The sequence below is a fragment of the Orcinus orca genome, chromosome 12 (genome assembly GCF_937001465.1).
Source record: "Orcinus orca chromosome 12, mOrcOrc1.1, whole genome shotgun sequence".
In the NCBI taxonomy this organism is placed as follows: domain Eukaryota; kingdom Metazoa; phylum Chordata; class Mammalia; order Artiodactyla; family Delphinidae; genus Orcinus; species Orcinus orca.
In genome coordinates, this window is record NC_064570.1 from 7,887,696 (window position 1) to 7,909,046 (window position 21,351).

General features: G+C 40.5%; 1 long non-coding RNA gene across 1 annotated transcript in view; it reads left to right on the top strand.

The window, feature by feature from the left end:
- The window catches only part of LOC117196270 (uncharacterized), a 54,430-nt gene continuing 33,079 nt past the window's right edge, over window positions 1–21,351 (top strand). Inside the window, exons 1-2 of the long non-coding RNA XR_007470616.1 lie at window positions 1–1,234; window positions 1,368–1,507. This is a non-coding gene — a long non-coding RNA (uncharacterized LOC117196270). The remainder of the gene's footprint in view (window positions 1,235–1,367; window positions 1,508–21,351) is intronic.

Consider the following 21,351-nt stretch of genomic DNA (forward strand, 5'->3'; position numbering starts at 1 on the left):
TTTTTTTTTGCTGTACGCGGGCCTCTCACTGTTGTGGCCTCTCCCATTGCGGAGCACAGGCTCCGGACGCGCAGGCTCAGCAGCCATGGCTCACGGGCCCAGCCGCTCCGCGGCATGTGGGATCTTCCCGGACCGGGGCACGAACCCATGTTCCCTGCATCGGCAGGTGGACTCTCAACCACTGCGCCACCAGGGAAGCTCCCCCATTTCTTCTTTTTCCTAGAGAATTCATCTTCTCCAAGTTTGCTGGGATGGGGAGTGAAAAATTTTGTGTCTCTGTTGTACCCCTTGAATGTATCCCTTCCTCTTAAACTCCCCATTCGCCCAGGACACATCTGAAACCCAGAGAGCCATCTGTCATCTGCTCTGAGTCTCAGATTTAATTCTAACGCAGGCCTCAAGGTTAAAGGGCCTGTTTGCCTCAGTCTCCAACAGCCTTTAAAAGTCAATCCCCATAAAAAGCTTTATTCTTCCCCTGTCCAGAGGAAGCCTCAGGATTTGTTTTCTTTTACCCTAAATATATTTGCTCTACACCAGTAGGTGGCAGTATTTCTATGCTTTTCTCCCCTCCATGCTCTGCTATAAACAGGACTTATGGGAAAGCAGAGTAGGTTGGAACGGTATTAAGGGTTCCCTTCCCCACCCCAAAGGAACCCATTACCTTGTTAGTTTCGTTCATTTGAGAACAGATAATCTTTCACTTTTTAAAGTTTTAAACTTAAAAATTCTTTTTATTTTGAAACCATCTCAAATTTACCTAAAAGTTGCAATTATAGTACAAGGCCCTTAGCTTTTTCAGAATATTTTGAGTTAGTTGCTGTTGTGAGGCGCCAGCACCGCCGAGTACTTTGTGTTTCCTGCAGACAAGGGCACCTCCTCCACGCTCTAGACGGCCTTCAAAGTCAGAACATTGGCAATTGTGCGTCACTATCGCGTAACCCTCAGATACCGTTCAAGTTTCACTTCTTGTTCCGGTGATGCCCTCTACGGCAGACGGACCCAGTCCAGAATGACCACTGCATTGAGTAATCATGTTCCCTCCCTTAGAAGCTGCCACGGTGTAGTTAGAAGTTCCCTGCATCACAGAGCCTGTGGAAATGGTGATGCAGGGAAGAACACTCCTTTCTTTGTTCGCGAATCTGATCCATATGGATAGAGTATTTAGCCTACATGCAGAGTCCTGTAGAGGCTCCAAACAGGAAGCCTCTAAATTAGCCAGCAGCGAGTTTTTAAGGTATGCCGATTTCAATCAGTTAGCAGTTCTCTTTCTTACTCACAACAAAATAATTCCCTTTAGGCAAGAGCTCAGCCTTCATTTTCCTTTTTTTTTTCTTTTTTTTCCAAATCCTTTGTTCTGATTTATTTAGGTTACCGGGATGCCATATTCAGTTTTCAGACATTTTCACCAACCGCAGTTGAGGACAACCGCGCGTGGGTGTCAACCATGATGTTGCTTTTCGATTTGACTCCCTCTACTTCCTGCCAAGGAGTTTCTTTCTACGAGAAGGTAATCAGATTTGTGCAGGTTCTATGTCTCAGTTCTTTTTTCTTTAAATATTTCACTTGTTCCCTCCATCTATTTCTCTTGGGAAAATCCACTATTCTCTAAGATTTAGTGTAATGGTGCCTTCTTTTGACACCTTAGGCCAAATTGGTCATTCCCCTGCCCTCTATCTGCCCCTCTCTCGGTCCTGGTACTCGCTGGTCTATATTGTAACAATTTGCTTCTAGATCTCTTCTCTCCACAAGGCTTGGGGTTTATCCAGGGTGGCAATCGGTCTCTATTGGTTTTGTATCACTAATGCCTACGACAGGGCTTGACATCTAGCAACTTCAACCGCTCTTTCCTTTAGATATTTCTTCTCATATTTTAGTCTAACATTTTTCTCAACTTAGATGTCACATGTTTTTAGTTGTGGAAAGTGGAATAGAAAGCATTATCCCATAGGCTGATGACATGGTTTTATTATCAATAACTAGGAGCTGTCTTAATAGACATTTAATTATTGTCAGAGAACATAAGATAGTCTCTTTGAAAATCTAAACTGTCATTTTATTTTTTTAAATTTTATTTTAAATTTAATTAATTTATTAATTTATTTATTTTGGGTGTGCTGGGTTGTAGTTGCAGCAGGCAGGCTTCTTAGTTGCAGCTCACGAACTCTTAGTTGTGGCATGCATGTGGGATCTAGTTCCCTGACCAGGGATCGAACCCAGGCCCCCTGCATCGGGAGCGCAGAGTCTTAACCACTGTGTCACCAGGGAAGTCCCTAAACTGTCATTTTCAAGGCTTGTTGCTAGCGACTCTACGTAGCTCAATTGCTTTAAACTTCTTGAAAGTTAAAATGTTTCAAGACATTTCTAGCTCTTTACTAAGATTTTAAAAAATGGCTACAAACAGTGTTTGGTAAGATTCATTAAAGACACTTGCCTGGTGAGAATTATCGCGGGTGTTCATGGCCTACGACTTGACTTTAAGGGTCCATTAGTCTGCAGGCTGAAGTAGACCTAGCACTGCCCTCTGGGGAAGACCATGTCTCCTGCTGCCTCCAGGGCTGCCTCCTTGTAGAGTGAACGGCCTTCTGCTTGTGCACATTGTAGTTTGTTCTCTAAACCTACCCCCCCACAAGCCAACTGACAAAGTGAAGGGGTGTGGACCTGCCTGTACTTTGTAATATGTAATCTGCACTTCAGATAGTTCTCAGAGTAAAACCCCAAACTCTCTGCTGACCAATATTTATAAAAACCAAGAAGTAATATTTATAGGAGTATGTCTGAAGCATGATGCTCGGCGCCTCCCATGGAAATCCTTCGTAAGTGGAAGGTTTTGCACTCACTGTCATTCTCATCTGTTTCCTCCTCCTTGTTATTATTACGATAAAGGTGACGCAATGCACCTGTTCCCTAGGTTTTGCTAGATCCCCTAGCAGTCATGCTTGGACTGGGTGGCCCACTGATGTGCTATCCACACACACCGCATTCGTTTGGTGTTTTGTAGAGCTCCTCCGTTTCCTAAATGGGCGAGCCGTATAAGACAGTGGTTGAGAGCTTGACCTTCGGAGACAGGTGTTCCCGATTTGAATCCTTGCTCTAATCCTGGTCATTCCCCTTGCCGCCTGTGTGACCGCCGGCAAGTTACCTGATCTCTCTAAGTCTCCGCTTCCCCTTCTGCAGCACAGGGTGAGAATACCCTTGACAGGGTGTCGGCACCAATTAAACAAATAATTCATGCGCAGCATTTAGCTCAGTGCCTGAGCCCTAGTAAGTACTCAATATATTTTCAAAAACTATTTTAACATAGTTATTAACTGCACATTGGTGTGCCGTCATTGGCCCACACGGGGGTAACATTAAAAGACAGAGGTCCCCTGTGGTGTTGCAGTCGAGATTTGCGGGGGGAGCGGATATCCAGGGGAAGATCACTCCCCGAAAGCCTTGGGGTCGGGTGGGCTCCTGGTGGCTTCCAGGAATAGCCAGGAGACCAGCGTGGCTGGAGAGCGAGGGGCTGGGGGCTGGGGGAGTAGTTCACTTAGGCCTGTGGCCTCTGGAAGGATACTGGCTTTCACTCTTCATGAGATGGGAGCCGATGGAGAGCGTGGGTGTGGAAGATGCTGTTCATTGCATCGCACAGTTTTCTCCTCCTCCTTTCCTTCTTCCTTCCTTCCTTCCTTCCTTCTTTCTTTCTTTCTCCCTCCCTCCCTCTTTCTTTCTCTCTCTCTTCCTTCCTCCCTCCCTCCCTTCCTTCCTTCTTTCCTTCCTTCCCTCTTTCTCTCTCTCTTTCTTTTTCTTTCTCCCTCCCTCCCTCTCTCTCCCTCCTTCTTTCTCTCTTCCTTCCTCCCTTCCTTCCTTCCTTCCTTTCTTTCTCTCTCTCTCCTTCCCTCCCTCCCTCTTTCTTTCTTTTTTCTTTTAAATAAATTTATTTATTTATATTTTTGGCTGCGTTTTGTGTCTTCATTGCTGCACACGGACTTTCTCTAGTTGTGGCGAGTGGGAGCTACTCTTCGTTGCAGTGCGTGGGCTTCTCATTGCGGTGGCTTCTCTTGTTGCGGAGCACGGGCTCTAGGCATTTGGGCTTCACTAGTTGTGGCATGTGGGCTCAGTAGTTGTGGCTCACAGGCTCTAGAACGCAGGCTCAGTAGTTGTGGCGCAAGGGCTTAGCTGCTCTGTGGCATGTGGGATCTTCCCGGACCAGGGCTTGAACCCGTGTCCCCTGCATTGGCAGGCAGACTCCCAATCACTGTGCCACCAGGGAAGCCTCTTTCTTTCTTTCTTTCTCCCTTCCTTCCTTCCTTCTCCCTTTTCTCTCCTTCTCCTTCTCTTTCCTCTTCCTCCTCAATGGGAAACTTTTGTTCAAGTTGCAGTATCAGGTCAACTAAGTCCCTGGACAACTGGTGGGTCTTCAGAACAACTATGGAAAGTGTGACTTGCGTGACTTTTCAGGTTGTGTTCTTTGTGTTGACAGCCAGAAATTTAGTCTACATCAACTTTCTGATCAGAGCAAAGGCCCCTTTTTGGCAGTAGAATATCAGGTTGATGGCCTGTCTTGGTTATCTGTGCAATGTCCTCACAGCAGTAGGTGACTTCAGAACTCATACCATAATTGGTTATTACTTTGTAGGCTGCGTGATTGTGTGGTTACGAATGATTTTCTCCACTAGACCATAAGCTCCATGAAGGCAGAGGCCATGGTGCTGCTTTAAAATTCAGCACTGCATCTCCAGAACCCACTACACTGTCCTGTATACTTAATAAATAATGGTTGAATGAATGAATACATTAAATCAGCATGATAATTTTTATTTTCTTTACTGCTGTAATGCTGGAGCCAAACATTATGAAACCTTTGTTCAGAGAGCCATAAGCAATTATATTGTTGGATAAAAATCTATATATTTAAGAATACATTGCAAGACTGTATTTTCTGCCAGCAAGTGTGGGCCAGGGGTCCCAGCTTTGGTCATGATTTAGCAATTAGCTAAATTGGTCACAATTTAGCAAATGTCCCTGCTCTGCCAATCTGTTGGAAAGGCAGATAAGAAGGTTTCAGAGGAATGGTAAGATTTGATAAGAAAACCCATTTTTCTGTGTGTAAATAAAAGAATTCAGGAGACTCAGTTAAGTTTTTTTTTTTTTTTGTGGTACATGGGCCTCTCACTGTTTTGGCCCCTCCTGTTGCGGAGCACAGAGTCCAGACGCGCAGGCTCAGCAGCCATGGCTCACGTGCCCAGCTGCTGCGTGGCATGTGGGATCTTCCTGGACCGGGGCATGAACCCGTGTCCCCTGCATCGGCAGGCAAACTCTCAACCACTGCGCCACCAGGGAAGCCCTCAGTTAAGTTTTTTTATATTTAAATTTTTTTGTATTTAATATGAATATGTAAAAATATAAACCTATATAGAAATCTCATTTTTTGCAGATCTTATACAACTATAAAATCAAATAAATATATCATTTAGTGCCAACACAATTATGAAGCCAATGCCATTCCAATGGACAGCATCAGTGAACCTGGGTCACGCCTCCCCTTGTGAACATCTCACTGCCTGCTCCCTGCTCCTGTCTTTCGCTTGACAGGTTCCACATCATTCTCTGAGTTAATCCAATTCCCTGAGTGTCACCCAACACTCTCCTTTTCTCAAGATATTGCAAAATATATATTCCTTCTGCCATCTGCAATGCAATTTACCTTTTACCTTTACTGGCTTAAAAATGCCTTTTTGGTGGCTTCCCTGGTGGCTCAGTGGTTGAGAGTCCGCCCGCCGATGCAGGGGACACGGGTTCGTGCCCCGGTCCGGGAAGATCCCACATGCCACGGAGCGGCTGGGCCCGTGAGCCATGGCTGCTGAGCCTGCGCGTCCAGAGCCTGTGCTCCGCAGCGGGAGAGGCCACGACAGTGAGAGGCCCGTGTACCGCAAAAAAAAAGGCTTTTTTATCTCTTAAGTCCATTTCTGCTAAGCTCACCAAACAGTAAGTTCTGTTACCCGTTGACCGTGTGATCAATAAACATTATGGCAAATAAAATCATCTTGCATCCTCAGACATAAAGCAGACATCCCAATAGCCCAGAAAGCGCTTACATTAAAATTTTTTGCATTACTACTGAAATGAAAAAAATTTTTACTAATTGTATAGCAAAACTTGAGCGTATCCAAAAATGTATCAGAGGACAGTAACTTAAAAACATTAGGCTAAATAGTTATTTACTGCCTGTTTATTTAGACCCCAAAATCGATTTGGTATGTTTTCTTTTTGTGTGTGTTGGAAGGGGTGGTGTGTGTGTGTGTGTGAGAGAGAGAGAGAGAGAGAGAGAGATGGAGATTGAGAGAGATCGAGAGACAGAGAAAGAGAGAGAGAAGAGTTACTCGTTAAGCATTGGGTTGGTTGGCCAAAACGTTCGTTCGGGTTTTCCGGTAAGATGTTTTGGAAAAACCGGAACGAACTTTTTGGCCAACCCAATATAATTGTTTAAGCTGGTCTTTAAATTTTGTTGGGTACATAATCTCTTATAGAGATCTTTGAGGAGAATCAGGCAGAATGTTTGCCTCTGGTTATTTTCAAGATTTTTAACATTAAGTTGGAATTCTTGAGATGAAAGTTACTATGTAAAATAAATAAAGAGTTGAGAATGCATGTCCTGGGCAAATGCCCGGACTATTGTTTTTTATTTTCCACTTAAGTCAAATATTTAAAAATTTTGTTTGGAGATGGTGTTTATCATCTTGATATATTCTAGACTATTCATCAGATAGTTTTGTTTGGAGATGGTGTTTATCATTTTGATATATTCTAGACTATTCATCAGATAGTTTTGTTTGGAGATGGTGTTTATCATTTTGATATATTCTAGACTATTCATCAGACAGTTTATCTAAAACTTATTGGTGTTTATTTAGATTATAATAAACAGGTTAGTTATCTGTTTTTTGGTCTTTTGTAATAGTCATGAAGCAGACTTCAGTTACAGTGTCAAGTTAACTTTTTTCTTGACTTTACACAAACATCTTCTGAAGGGTTCTGTGAATTCTTCAAAAATACAATATACACTTTACTACTGCCAGAGAATGTGTGTCTTAAATTTGAGTATTTGAACTCTCACATCTGTGAACATTTGAAATGCATTTATGTTTCAAAATCAGATTTTGAAATTAACATGGAATCTGTATCTTGAAAATGTATGACAGTCTCAATATTTAAATGCCCATGTTAACAAAAAGTGTAGGGACTTCAAATTCAATTTTGTGTTTTATTTTCTAGTTCTATTTATAGAGCAATTCTAGTGGTTTACAAATAAAATATGTTAGCTTTTAAGTAGCAAAATACACAGATGTTAAAATTTGGTTTTTAAATTTAATTCTGACTTTGATAAAGAGCAAAGCTGTATTACAGAAAGACCATGAAATAGAGAACTTAAAATGTGAAATCTTATTTCATATTCCAAATCCATGACTACTTGGAGACACCCATTTTTATTTGATTACTTTTAGTTTTCAACCAGATGTTTGGTGTTATGTATGCCTGGCTGTGGTGCAGCATAGCTAATAGGCCTATTTACTTATATGAGTGTTTGCCATTGTGATATCCTCAGTGTAATGCCTGTTTATCGCAAGTTTTGCTCATTATTTTTTATTAGGTCCTAATGGTTATTACAATGGCCTTTAAAATCTTATCCTAAACCTTAACCCCAAAGCATTTAAGTTTCATTGCCACAGGGAGATACTGTTAAAGTAATTTTGGTAAAGTGTCATCATTCCCCAAACAGGGATTTTTTTCCTTCTAGTTAAGATTATGGTAAGTAGGCTGTGTGTGTGTACTTGCAGTTATACAATGTTTATTGTGAATATCACTATTTAATTTGTTGACATATTGTAGAGTACAAAAATATAAGCTCAAAATGTTATGTTATTTGGGAGGGATCAAGATGGAGGAGTAGGAAGACACTGAGCTCACCTCCTGCCATGAACACATCAAAACTGCAGCTACAGGACTTCACTGGTGGCGCAGTGGTTAAGAATCAGCCTGCTAATGCAGGGGACATGGGTTCGAGCCCTGGTCCGGGAAGATCCCACATGCCGCGGAGCAACTAAGCCTGTGTACCACAACTACTGAGCGTGTGCTCTAGAGCCCACGAGCCACAGCTACTGAAGCCCGCGCACCTAGAGCCTATGCTCTGCAAGAGAAACCACTGCAATGAGAAGCCCGCACACCGCAACGAAGAGTAGCCCACGCTCACTGCAACTAGAGAAAGCCTGTGTGCAGCAACAAAGACCCAATGCAGCCAAAAATAAAATACAAATAAATAAATAAACCCCCAAAACACAGCTACATATTGAGCAACTCTTGCTAAGAATCACCTGAAGACTGGCAGATGGCTTTTCTACAACCAAGGTTGTAAAGAAAGAACTACATGGAGTCTGGTAGGAGGGGAGGAGAAGCAGTCTATTCAGGACCCACACCCCTAGTGGGTGACCCAGAAGAGGAGGGGTATATCACAGGCTCGGGGATCCTCCCTAAGGAGTGAGGAGCTTGAACCTCTAGTCAGCTTGGAGACCTGGAGCCAGCTCAGAAGTGTGGCTTCAACCCCTCAGGACCCCAAGCATGCCCCCAACCCAGGCGGAGACTGCCGTCACACCAGGGAGAAGCTCAACTCCATTAGGGCTCCTGCTCTAGCCCCTTGGGCCCCAGCCCCACCCTGCAATAGAAGAAGCCCAGGCTCACACCTGGCTCCAGTTCTAGCCCCTTCAACTCCAGCCTTACCTCCCACCAACGTGGAGGCTGCCAGCACACGCAGGGAGAAGATGTAGCCTGTGCTCATTTCAGCTCCAGCACTCCCATCAAAGCCACTGGGCACACATAGACTCCGTACAGATGCTCCCACACAAGGACACACCTTTCAAACCAGAATATGTAACTGTTTTGCCTAATTTCATAGAGACAAACATAGAAAGTTAAACAAAATGAGAAGAGGGAAGGTTATATTTCAAACAAGACTATGTTTCAAACAGTCAGAGCTGAAGAATATAATAACTGAAATGAAAAATACATTAGAAGGGATTAACACCAGATTAGGTGATACAGAAAAACACATAGTGACCTGCAAGATAGATTAGTGGAAATCACCCAATCAGAAAAGTAAAAAGAAAAACAAATTTAAAAAATGAGAATAGTTTAAGGGACCTCTGGGACAATATCAAGTGTACTAACATTTGCAGTATAGGCATCCCAGAAGGAGAAGAGAGAGTGAAAGACACAGAAAATGTATTTGATGAGATTATGGCTGTAAACTTCCCTAACCTGAAGAAGGAAACAGTTACTTAGGTCCAGAAAGCACACCAAACAAAATGAACCCAAAGAGTCCCCTACAAAGATATATCATAATTAAAATGGCAAAAGTTAAAGGTACAGAGAAAATTTTGAAGGCAGCAAGAGAAAAACAAAGAGTCACATACCAGGGAACCCCCCATAAGGCTATCAGCTGATTTCTCAGCAGAAACTTTGCAGGCCAGAAGGGAGTGTCATGATATGTTTAAAGTGCTGACAGGGAAAACCTACAACCTAAGATACTCTACCCAGTAAGATTATTATGCAGAATTGAAGGAGAGATAAAGAGTTTCCCAAACAAGCAAAAACATAAAGAGTTCATCACCACTAAACTGACCTTACAAGAAATGTTAGAAGGTCTTCATCATGTGAAAAAGAAAAAAACTCTAACAAGAAATAAGAAAAAAATAGAAAGGGAAAAAAATCTCACTGGTAAAGGCAAATATACAGTAAAGGTAGTGGATCAACCACTTAAATAAGTAAGTACGAAAGTTATAAGACAAACTTTGTAAAATCGATAACTACAATGAACATTTAAGGGTAGACATGAAAATGTAAAATATGACATCAAAAACACAAAATGTGAGGGAGGGAGCGTAAAAATGTAGATCTTTTAGAATGTGTTTGAACTTAAATGACTATCAGCTTAAAACAAGTAAATACAGTGTAGGTCAACATACATAAACTTCATGGTAACCACAAGTCAAAAATCTACAATAGATTCACAAGAATTAAAAAGAAAGGAGCCAAACATAACACTAAAGAAAATCATCAAACCACAAGGGAACAGACTAAAAGAAGAAGAAAAGAACAGGGAAGAACTACAAAAAAACAACCAGAAAACAAGTAGTAAAATGGCAGTATTACATATCTATCAATAATTATTGTAAATGTCAATGAACTAAATGCTCCAATCAAAAGACATAGGGTGACCAGAGGGTAGACAGCAGAAGCAAGAAGAACTACAATCCTGCAGCCTGCGGAACAAAAACCACATTCACAGAAAGATAGACAAGATGAAAAGGCAGAGGGCTATGTACCAGATGAAGGAACAAGATAAAACCCCAGAAAAACAACTAAATGAAGTGGAGATAGGCAACCTTCCAGAAAAAGAATTCAGAATAATGATAGTGAAGATGGTCCAGGACCTCGGAAAAAGAATGGAGGCAAAGATCGAGAAGATGCAAGAAAAGTTTAGCAAAGACCTAGAAGAATTAAAGAACAAACAAACAGAGATGAACAATACAATAACTAAAATGAAAACTACACTAGAAGGAATCAATAGCAGAATAACTGAGGCAGAAGAATGGATAAGTGACCTGGAAGACAGAATGGTGGAATTCACTGCTGTGGAACAGAATAAAGAAAAAAGAATGAAGAGAAATGAAGACAGCCTAAGAGACCTCTGGGACAACATTAAATGCAACAACATTCGCATTATAGGGGTCTCAGAAGGAGAAGAGAGAGAGAAAGGGCCAGGGAAATATTTGAAGAGATTATAGTTGAAAACTTCTGTAACATGGGAAAGGAAATAGCCACCCAAGTCCAGGAAGCGCAGCGAGTCCCATACAGGATAAACCCAAGGAGAAACACACCGATACACATAGTAATCAAATTGGCAAAAATTAAAGACAAAGAAAAATTCTTGAAAGCAGCAAGGGAAAAACGACAAATGACATACAACGGAGCTCCCATAAGGTTAACAGCTGATTTCTCAGCAGAAACTCTTCAAGCCAGAAGGGAGTGGCATGATATACTTAAAGTGATGAAAGGGAAGAACCTACAACCAAGATTACTCTACCCAGCAAGGATCTCATTCAGATTCGATGGAGAAATCAAAAGCTTTACAGACAAGCAAAAGCTAAGAGAAGTCAGCCCCACAAAACCAGCTCTACAACAAATGCTAAAGGAACTTCTCTAAGTGGGAAACACAAAAGAAGAAAAGGACCTACAAAAACAAACCCGAAACAATTAAGAAAATTGTCATAGGAACATACATATCGATAATTACCTTGAATGGGAATGGATTAAATGCTCCAACCAAAAGACACAGGCTTGCTGAATGGATACAAAAACAAGACCCATACATATGCTGTCTACATGAGACCCACTTCAGACCTAGGGACACATACAGACTGAAAGTGAGGGGATGGAAAAATATATCCTATGCAAATGGAAATCAAAAGAAAGCTGGAGTAGCAATACTCATATCAGATAAAATAGACTTTAAAATAAAGAATGTTACAAGAGACAAGGAAGGACACTACATAATGATCAAGGGATCAATCCAAGAAGAAGATGTAACAATTATAAATATATATGCACCCAACATAGGTGCATGCACCTCAATACGTAAGGCGACTGCTAACAGCTATAAAAGAGGAAATCGACAGTAACACAGTAACAGTGGGGAACTTTAACACCTTACTTACACCAATGGACAGATCATCCAAAATGAAAATAAATAAGGAAACAGAAGCTTTAAATGACACAATAGACCATATAGATTTAATAGATATTTATAGGACATTCCATTCAAAAACAGCAGATTACACTTTCTTCTCAAGTGCACACGGAACCTTCTCCAGGATAGATCACAACTTGGGTCACAAATCAAGCCTCAGTAAATTTAAGAAAATTGAAATCATATCAAGCATCTTTTCTGACAACAATGCTATGAGATTAGAAATCAATTACAGGGAAAATAACGTAAAAAACACAAAAACATGGAGGCTAAACATACGTTACTAAATAGCCAAGAGATCACTGAAGAAATCAAAAAATACCTACAGACAAATGACAATGAAAACACGACGATCCAAAACCTATGGGATGCAGCAAAAGCAGTTCTAAGAGGGAAGTTTATAGCTATACAAGCCCACCTCAAGAAAGAAGAAAAAATCTCAAATAAACAATCTAACCTTACACCTAAAGGAACTAGAGAAAGAAGAACAAACAAAACCCAAAGTTAGCAGAAGGAAAGAAATCATAAAGATCAGAGCAGAAATAAATGAAATAGAAACAAAAAAAACAATAACAAAGATCAATAAAACTAAAAGCTGGTTCTTTGAGAAGATAAACAAAGTTGATAAACCATTAGCCAGACTCATCAACAAAAAGAGAGAGAGGACTCAAATCAATAAAATTAGAAATGAAAAAGGAGAAGTTACAACAGACACCACAGAAATACAAAGCATCCTAAGAGACTACTACAAGCAACTCTATGCCAATAAAATGGACAACCTGGAAGAAATGGACAAATTCTTAGAAAGCTGTAACCTTCCAAGACTGTATCAGGAAGAAATAGAGAATATGAACAGACCAATCACAAGTAATGAAATTGAAACTGTGATTAAAAATCTTCCAACAAACAAAAGCCCAGGACCAGATGGCTTCACAGGTGAATTCTATAAAACCTTTAGAGAAGAGCTAGCACCCATCCTTCTCAAATTCTTGCAAAAAATTGCAGAAGAAGGAAACTCCCAAACTCATTCTATGAGGCCACCATCACCCTGATACCAAAACCAGACAAAGATACTACAAAAAAAGAAAATTACCAACATCACTCATGAATATAGATGCAAAAATCCTCAACAAACTACTAGCAAACAGAATCCAACAACGCATTAAAAGGATCATACATCATGAGCAAGTGGGATTTATCCCAGGGATGCAAGGATTCTTCAATATACACAAATCAATCAATGTGATACACCATATTAACAAATTGAAGAATAAAAACCATATGATCATCTCAATAGATGCAGAAAAAGCTTCTGACAAAATTCAACACCCATTTATGATAAAAAAAACTCTCCAAAAAGTGGGCATAGAGAGAACCTACCTCAACATAATGAAGGCCATCTGTGACAAACCCACAGCAGACATCATTCTCTCAACAGTGAAAAACTGAAAGCATTTCCTCTAAGATCAGGAAGAAGACAAGGATGTCCATTCTCTCCACTAATATTCAACATAGTTTTGGAAGTCCTAGCCACGGCAATCAAAGAAGAAAAAAGAAATAAAAGGAATCCATATCGGAAAAGAAAAGTAAAACTGTCATTGTTTGCAGATGACATGATACTATACATAGAGAATCCTAAAAATGCCACCAGAAAACTACTAGAGCTAATCAATGAATTTGGTAAAGTTGCAGGATACAAAATTAATGCACAGAAATCTCTTGCATTCCTATACACTAACGATGAAAAATATGAAAGAGAAATTAAGGAAACACTCCCATTTACCATTGCAACAAAATGAATAAAATACCTAGGAATTAACCTACCTAGGGAGACAAAAGACATGTATGCAGAAAACTATAAGACACTGATGAAAGAAATTAAAGATGATACCAACAGATGGAGAGATATACCATGTTCTTGGATTGGAAGAATCAATATTGTCAAAATGACTATACTACCCAAAGCAATCTACAGATTTAATGCAATCCCTATCAGATTACCAATGGCATTTTTTACAGAACTAGAACAAAAAATCTTAAAATTTGTATGGAGACACAAAAGATCCCGAATAGCCAAAGCAGTCTTGAGGGAAAAAAATGGAGCTGGAGGAATCAGGCTCCCTGACTTCAGACTATATGACAAAGCTACAGTAATCAAGACAATATGGTACTAGCACAAAAACAGAAACATAGATCAATGGAAGAAGATAGAAAGCCCAGAGATAAACCCACACACCTATGGTCAACTAATCAATGACAAAGGAGGCAAGGATATACAATGGAGAAAAGACAGTCTCTTCAATAAGTGGTGCTGTGAACACTGGACAGCTACACGTAAAAGAATGAAATTAGAACACTTCCTAACACCATACACAAAAATAAACTCAAAATGGATTCGAGACCTAAATGTAAGGCTAGACACTATAAAACTCTTAGAGGAAAACATAGGAAGCACTCTTTGACATAAACCACAGCAAGATCTTTTTTGATCCACCTCCTAGAGTAGTGGAAATAAAAACAAAAATAAGCAAATGGGACCTAATGAAACTTCAAAGCTTTTGCACAGCAAAGGAAACCATAAACAAGATGAAAAGACAACCCTCAGAATGGGAGAAAATATTTGCAAATGAATCAACAGACAAAGGATTAATCTCCAAAATATATCAATAGCTCATGCAGCTCAATATTGAAGAAACAAACAACCCAATCCAAAAATGGGCAGAAGACCTAAATAGACATTTCTCCAAAGAAGACGTGCAGATGGCCAAGAAGCACATGAAAAGCTGCTCAACATCACTAATTATTAGAGAAATGCAAATGAAAACTACAGTGAGGTATATCACCTCACACCAGTTAAAATGGGCATCAAAAGAAAATCTACAAACAACAAATGCTGGAGAGGGTGTGGAGAAAAGGGAACTCTCTTGCACTGTTGGTGGGAATGTAAATTGATACAGCCACTATGGAGAACAGTATGGAGGTTACTTAAAAAACTAAAAATAGAATTACCATATGATCCAGCAATCCCACTACTGGGCATATACCCAGAGAAAACCATAATTCAGAAAGACACATGCACCCGAATGTTCATTGCAGCACTATTTACAATAGCCAGGTCATGGAAACAACCTAGATGCCCATCGACAGATGAATGGATAAAGAAGCTGTGGTACATATATGCAATGGAATACTACTCAGCCATAAAAAGGAACGAAATTGGGTCATTTGTTGAGACATGGATGGATCTAGAGAGTGTCATGCAGAGTGAAGTAAGTCAGAAAGAGAAAAACAAGTATCGTATATTAACGCATGTATGTGGAACCTAGAAAAGTGGTACAGATGAACTGGTTTGCAAGGCAGAAGTTGAGACACAAATGTAGAGAACAAATGTATGGACACCAAGGGGGGAAAAGCAGCGGGGGTGGGGTGGAGGTGTGATGAATTGGGAGATTGGCATTGACATGTATACACTGATGTGTATAAAATTGATGACCAATAAGAGCCTGCTTTATAAAAAAATAAAATTCAAAAATTCAAAAAAAAAGAAAGACATAGGGTGGCTGATTGGATTAAAAAAAGACCTATCTATTTGCTGTCTACAAGAGACTCACTTCAGAGCTATAGACATACACTGACTGAAAGTGAGAGGATGGAAAAAATATTCTATGCAAATGGAAATGAAAAGAAAGCTGGGGTAGGAATGCTCTCAGACAAAGTAGACTTTAAGAGTCTATAATAAAATACAAAGAAGGGCTCTGGTTTCCTTGCACTCACCCTGCACTCAGCATACTGGACTCTGGTGCAGTTTCCCAAACTTAGCAGTCAGGCTCCGTCTGTCCCCCCAGTCTTTGTGCAGGTATCCCTCCAACTGTCTAAACCAGGTCATGTTTGCTCCTCGAGACCTGGTCAAGCACCAGGTCCTCTGGAACTCACTCTGCATCCCCAACCCCCATGTCCTGTGCTTAAGGGCTACATCTTGTTCATTCTACTCACAGAACCATCTCCTTATGTTTGTTGATTGATTAACCGAACCAACAAATAAGTGAATGAATAAATATACTACTTTATCAACTTGCCAACTTAAAGGCTTAGGAGGTTTTGCTTCATGAAGTATTCAAAGATTATGAGATTTCCTTGCGAGCTGAATCTCTCTCTCCTGCACACCAGGAAACAGCCTGCGGGAGTAGAAGGAAACCAGGGGAAGCGTGGAGGTTAGTGAAGGCAGAAGGAGCATGGGAAGTGGGCATGGAGCGTGGGTTGAGGGGCCAGGGACAGTGCCCTGTCCAGGGCAGCCAAGCAGGGAGTGTGCCTGGGACTAGTGTGAGGAGCCGGTCATTTTAGTTCTGTTGATGACTTGGGTCTCCCTCCCTGTGCACAGGTGGATTCCTCTGGCGATAGAGGACAGACTCTACTGTAGTAACAGTTACTACATGCACTCTCAATGGGGGGAAATCACAAAAACTTGTTCGTGGGAAATAAAAAATCTTAGATTATTACAATGGTTTATGGCCTTCCAAAGGGCTTCAGTCCACGAGTAGAGGTACAGTATATATGAGGTATTAAAATTTTATGGGAGGGGGGCAATTCGGGGAAAAAAAGGTCTAAAAAGGCTTCTTGGGAGAAGGGTGGTAATGATAAGATAAGAAACACTGGGCTAGTAGATGGTCTTGAGGTGAAAGAAGAGGGATTCTGGCCAGAGATACCGTGGAAAACTATAACCTTTTCTGCACAGGCTGAAGGTTCGTGGCTGAGGAGGTGAGCTGGGCTGAGATCAGCCTTTCGGTGGGTCCAGACCTGAGCCTTGTGTACCCGCAGGAGCACCCTTTTAAATTTGCACATGGCAACTTCTATGCTCCTGGAGGCCCTCGTTCTGGCAGTCCTGCCTGCTCATGCTTGAGTCTGAGCTGGTGAGGTTGGAAGGTTCAGACTGAAATAAGAGCTGATTTATGGGTAGGTGAGCCAGGCAGGAATCTGATTCACAGAGCACCCTGCACCACCGCTGGAATAAATCAGCAATGGGAGTCATTCCAAGGACGTGTGGGTCCTTCTGTCACTGGACACACATAGGTCCTGCTCCCCCAGGTGGAGAGTGCCTGGAAGGAGGTGGTGGTGTGGGGCAGAGGCAACACCCCCATGACACCAACTGTCCCTGTGTTTTTGTGATGTGAGGGTGTCCTAAGTCAAGGCCAGTGGAAACTGCTGCACACATTGTTCTATTTACTGAGAACTGGTTGTATTATCCTAAATCAAATCGCTTCTGTTTGCCTTCTGGAATCTTCTAAATCTGAAAGTCCCCAAAGAAACCTAAAGAGAGAAAAAGAACTGCAGAAAAGTGGGAAACTTGCCAATTTCCCCCCGCAAAACACTGACTCTATGTTGGTCTGTGGAAATGAACTAGTCACAAACCTGTTTACACGTACACTTACAATGATAGAAGACCAATCAATGAATATTGGCCTCAATAAATAAATGTCAAACAAACACTTAAAGACAATCTGTTTGATGGTGATGGATGCCCACAGACATTTGTAACTTTGTGTTGTAATTACAGGATGATGACGTGTTGACATCCCTCTCCTTGAAATAGTGGGATGTCTGGAGCTGGTGGGCTCTGGGGACCGTGGAGGGCACGGGTGAGGTCAGGGCTGTGGGCTCTGCTCCATCCCACACCCACATCAAGCCACACCAGGGGCCAGCGGGTGACAAGCGTGGCTACGCTGGCACCGCCCCCCCCTCCCTAATGAGGGAACCTCTCCAACTTTCAGCTGTGATGAGGGCGGGTCAGTGAGGTAATTTTCACAGGAGACCAGCATACTTGATACCACAGACTGAGAAAGCTGTCTTTGCTCTTTTCTACAAATGGAAAAAGTTGGATTGTTTATTTTCTTGTGGTAAAGCTATTTAGTTCTGCTGGTGAGGGTGGAAACTCTCTCCCCTCGTTTCGCCCATTCAGGCGTGACGCTCAGGCCGATGGTTGTCCGATGGCTGAGAAGGATTGTGGCCACAGTCATGTACGTGGAATGAAGGCTGCCTCATTGTGGGGAGGGGCAGCGTATGGCAGGAAAAGAGGATCTCCTGTGTCAATATTCCAAAGAGGCAGCGTGGAAAAGCAAAGAGCAGAAATTAGAGCAATAACAAAATGGTCCTTTCATTTTCGTCTTCTGGGCAACCTCATTCTGGTCCCATCTCCTTCCTCAGCTTGGTGGGAAGATGAGTTACCTGTAACTGAGAGCTTATGGAGACAGTCTAGACCTTTCCGAGAACACAGACGGTGCCAACGTACTGGACCGTCATTGTCACCACCATCCCCCACCCCACCTCAGCCAAATAAAATAACTGGGTTGGAGGATAAACATATTTTCAGTTTTATTAGATAGTGCCAACTCCCTCTCCAGTGCAGTTGTTCAAAATTTACCCTCAGGATGGGATGAGAATTTTTATTTGTCCATATCCTTTCCAACTCTAGCTATTTTTGCTTCTTAAATTTTTGCTAGTTTCATGGTGAGGTGCTATGTCCTAGGTTTGACCAGTGGAGTTGAGCTTTTTTTTTTTTCTTCGTTTATTGGAGGTTTGGAAGGATCCTTGTTGGAAGGATCCTCTAGGGATTGCCTAGTCATTGCCTTTGCATGTTTTTATTGGGTGTTTGCTTTTTTCTTACTGATTCGTAAGCTCTTTTTTAAATTGAAGTAAAGTTGATGTACAATATTCTATAAGTTACAGGTATACAATATTGTGATTCACAGTTTTTAAAAGTTATACTCCATTTATAGTTATTATAGAATATTGGCTATAGTCCCTGTATTGTACAATGTATCATTGTGGCTTATTTTATAGATAATAGTTTGGGATCCTCTACCTTTATTGTCCCTCCCCCCTTCCCTCTCCCCACTGGTAACCAACCACTAGTTTGTTCTCTATATCTGTGAGTCTGCTTCTTTTTTGTCATATTCACTAGTTTGTTGTATTTTTTTAGATTCCATATATAAGTGATGTCATACAGTATTTGTCTTTGTCTGACTCATTTCAAATGGCATAATACCCTACAATTCTATCCATGTTGCTGCAAATGGCAAAACCTCATTCTTCTTTTATGGCTGAGTAGTAATCCACTGTGTGTGTGTGCGTGCGTGTGTGTATGTGTGTGTGTGTGTGTGTGTGTGTGCCACTTCTTCTTTATCCGTTCATCTGTTGATAGACACTGAGGTTGATTCCATATCTTCGCTATTGTAAATAATGCTACTAAGAACATTAGGGTACGTGTATCTTTTCGAATTAGTATTTTTGTTTTTTCTCGGATACATACCCAGGAGTGGAATTGCTGGGTCATATTTGAGAAATGTAAGTTTTAAAGAAGCATAGATTGGATATTAATCCTCAGTTTTTTCTATGTAGGACAAAGACTTTTTCCCAGTCTGTGACTTCTCTTTTAATTCTATTTATGGTATCTCCTGAAGAATTGAAGTTTTACATTTGATGGAGTCAAACATCGATATTCTCCTTTATTGTTTATGCTTTTTATGTCTTATTTAAGAGATTCCTGCCTATCCCAAAGTCATAAATATATTCTTTTATACTTTTTACTAATAATTTTAAGCCATTTTCTTCTTGTTGTATTTGACTCTTAGATCAATCTGGTATAGGTTTTAGGCATATGCATCTAATTTAACTTTTCAGTATGGAAAGTCTACTGCCCTATTACTATTTATTGGGTGGTTCATCAGTTCTCCACTGGTTGGTAATGGCATCTTTATTATATACCAAGTTCCCATATAAATACGGGTCAATTTCTGGGCTCTCTATTCTGATTCATTGATCTTTTTATCAATTCTTGCACCAACACCAAACTGTTTTTTAAATGGGTTTTATTGAGGTGGGATTAACATACAGTACACTGCATGCGTTTAGTTTTTAAGTTCAAAAGTCTGACCTATACACTCATGAAGCCATCACTGCGCTCAAGACAATGGTCATACAATCCCCGCAAAAGTTTCACTGTGGCCCTTGACAATCCTTCCTTTGTCCCTCTCTGACTCCGCATCCACAGGCCACCATTGATCTGCTCTCCATCACTATAGATTAGTTTGCATTTTCTAGAAACTTGTATCAACGAACCACACAGCATGTACTCTTTTGTGTAATTTATTCCACTTGGCATAATCATTTTGAGATTCCTCCACGCGGCTGTGCGTATCAAGCGTTCGCTCATTTTTATTACTGAGCACTATCGCATGGTACAGATATGCCACAGTTTGTTGATCCATTCAGTGATTTCCATTTGGATTGTTTCCAGGTTTTCGCTGTCACAAAGAATGCTGATATCAATATTTGCATGCAAGTTTGTATGGACATGTTTCCATTTCTCTTGGGTAAATAAATACCTAGGAGTGGACGGTCTGGGTCGTATTGTAGATGTGTGTTCAACTCTTAAAGAAATGTCCCACCAGCAGCTGCTTCACACATCACCAGCACCTGACATGGTCAAGCATTTTAACTTAGTGTATAGTGGCATCTCTTTTGATTTTAATTAGCCTTTACCTAATGACTCAAGTTGTTGACCATAATCATGATGTGGAGTGATAAGAGGGATGACAGAAGTAAGTGCAGAGTGCTATGGAAATAAAAGAGAGGAAGTGGCTAATTTATTGGGTGGGGTAAAACAGACAGGAAGTTGGGGACGGCTTCACAGAGGAGCAGACATGTGAACTTGGCCTTGAGGGAAAGACTGCATTCTTATTTCTTTCTTTTAGCTTTTTAAAATTGAAGTATAGTTGATTTACAATATTATGTTAATTTCAGGTATACAGCAAAGTGATTCAGTTATACATATATATATTTTCTTCAGATTCTTTTGCATTATAGATTGTTATAAGAAATTGAATATAGTTCCCTGTGCTATACAGCTAAAAGGAGTTAGGTTTTAAAAATAATAGATATTCTGGTCATAAAAATATCCTGATTTTAGATGATTTTAAAAAATAAACAAAGACAAAAAGACAACCATTAACAACCATTTCTAAGATATTTTTAGGTGAGATATTTCTAGTTGTTTTTTTCTCCAACAAATGTGTTACATATTTGGGAACATAATGCTTTTTTACTTAGTGGTTTATGTTGACCATTTCCCCATGGCATTCAAATTCTTGAAAACCCCATTTATTACCATTACTTAATATCCCATCATGTATTTATAACCATTGGTCTATTATTAGAAATGTAGGCTGTTTCTAACTTTTCCTCAGGTAATACATGAGTAAACGACTCTGCATTCCTTTTTTTTAACATCTTTATTAATTTATTAATATTTTATTTTATTTTAATATTTTATTTATTTATTTATTTTAATATTTTATTTTATTTTAATATTTTATTTATTAATTTATTAATTGCTTTACAATGGTGTGTTAGTTTCTGCTTTATAGCAGAGTGAATCGGCTATACATATACATATACCCCATATCTCCTCCCTCTGGCGTCTTCCTCCCACCTTCCCTAGCCCACCCCTCTAGGTGGTCACAAAGCACCGAGCTGGACTCTGCATTCTTGATACCTAAAAACTGACTCTGACTTGG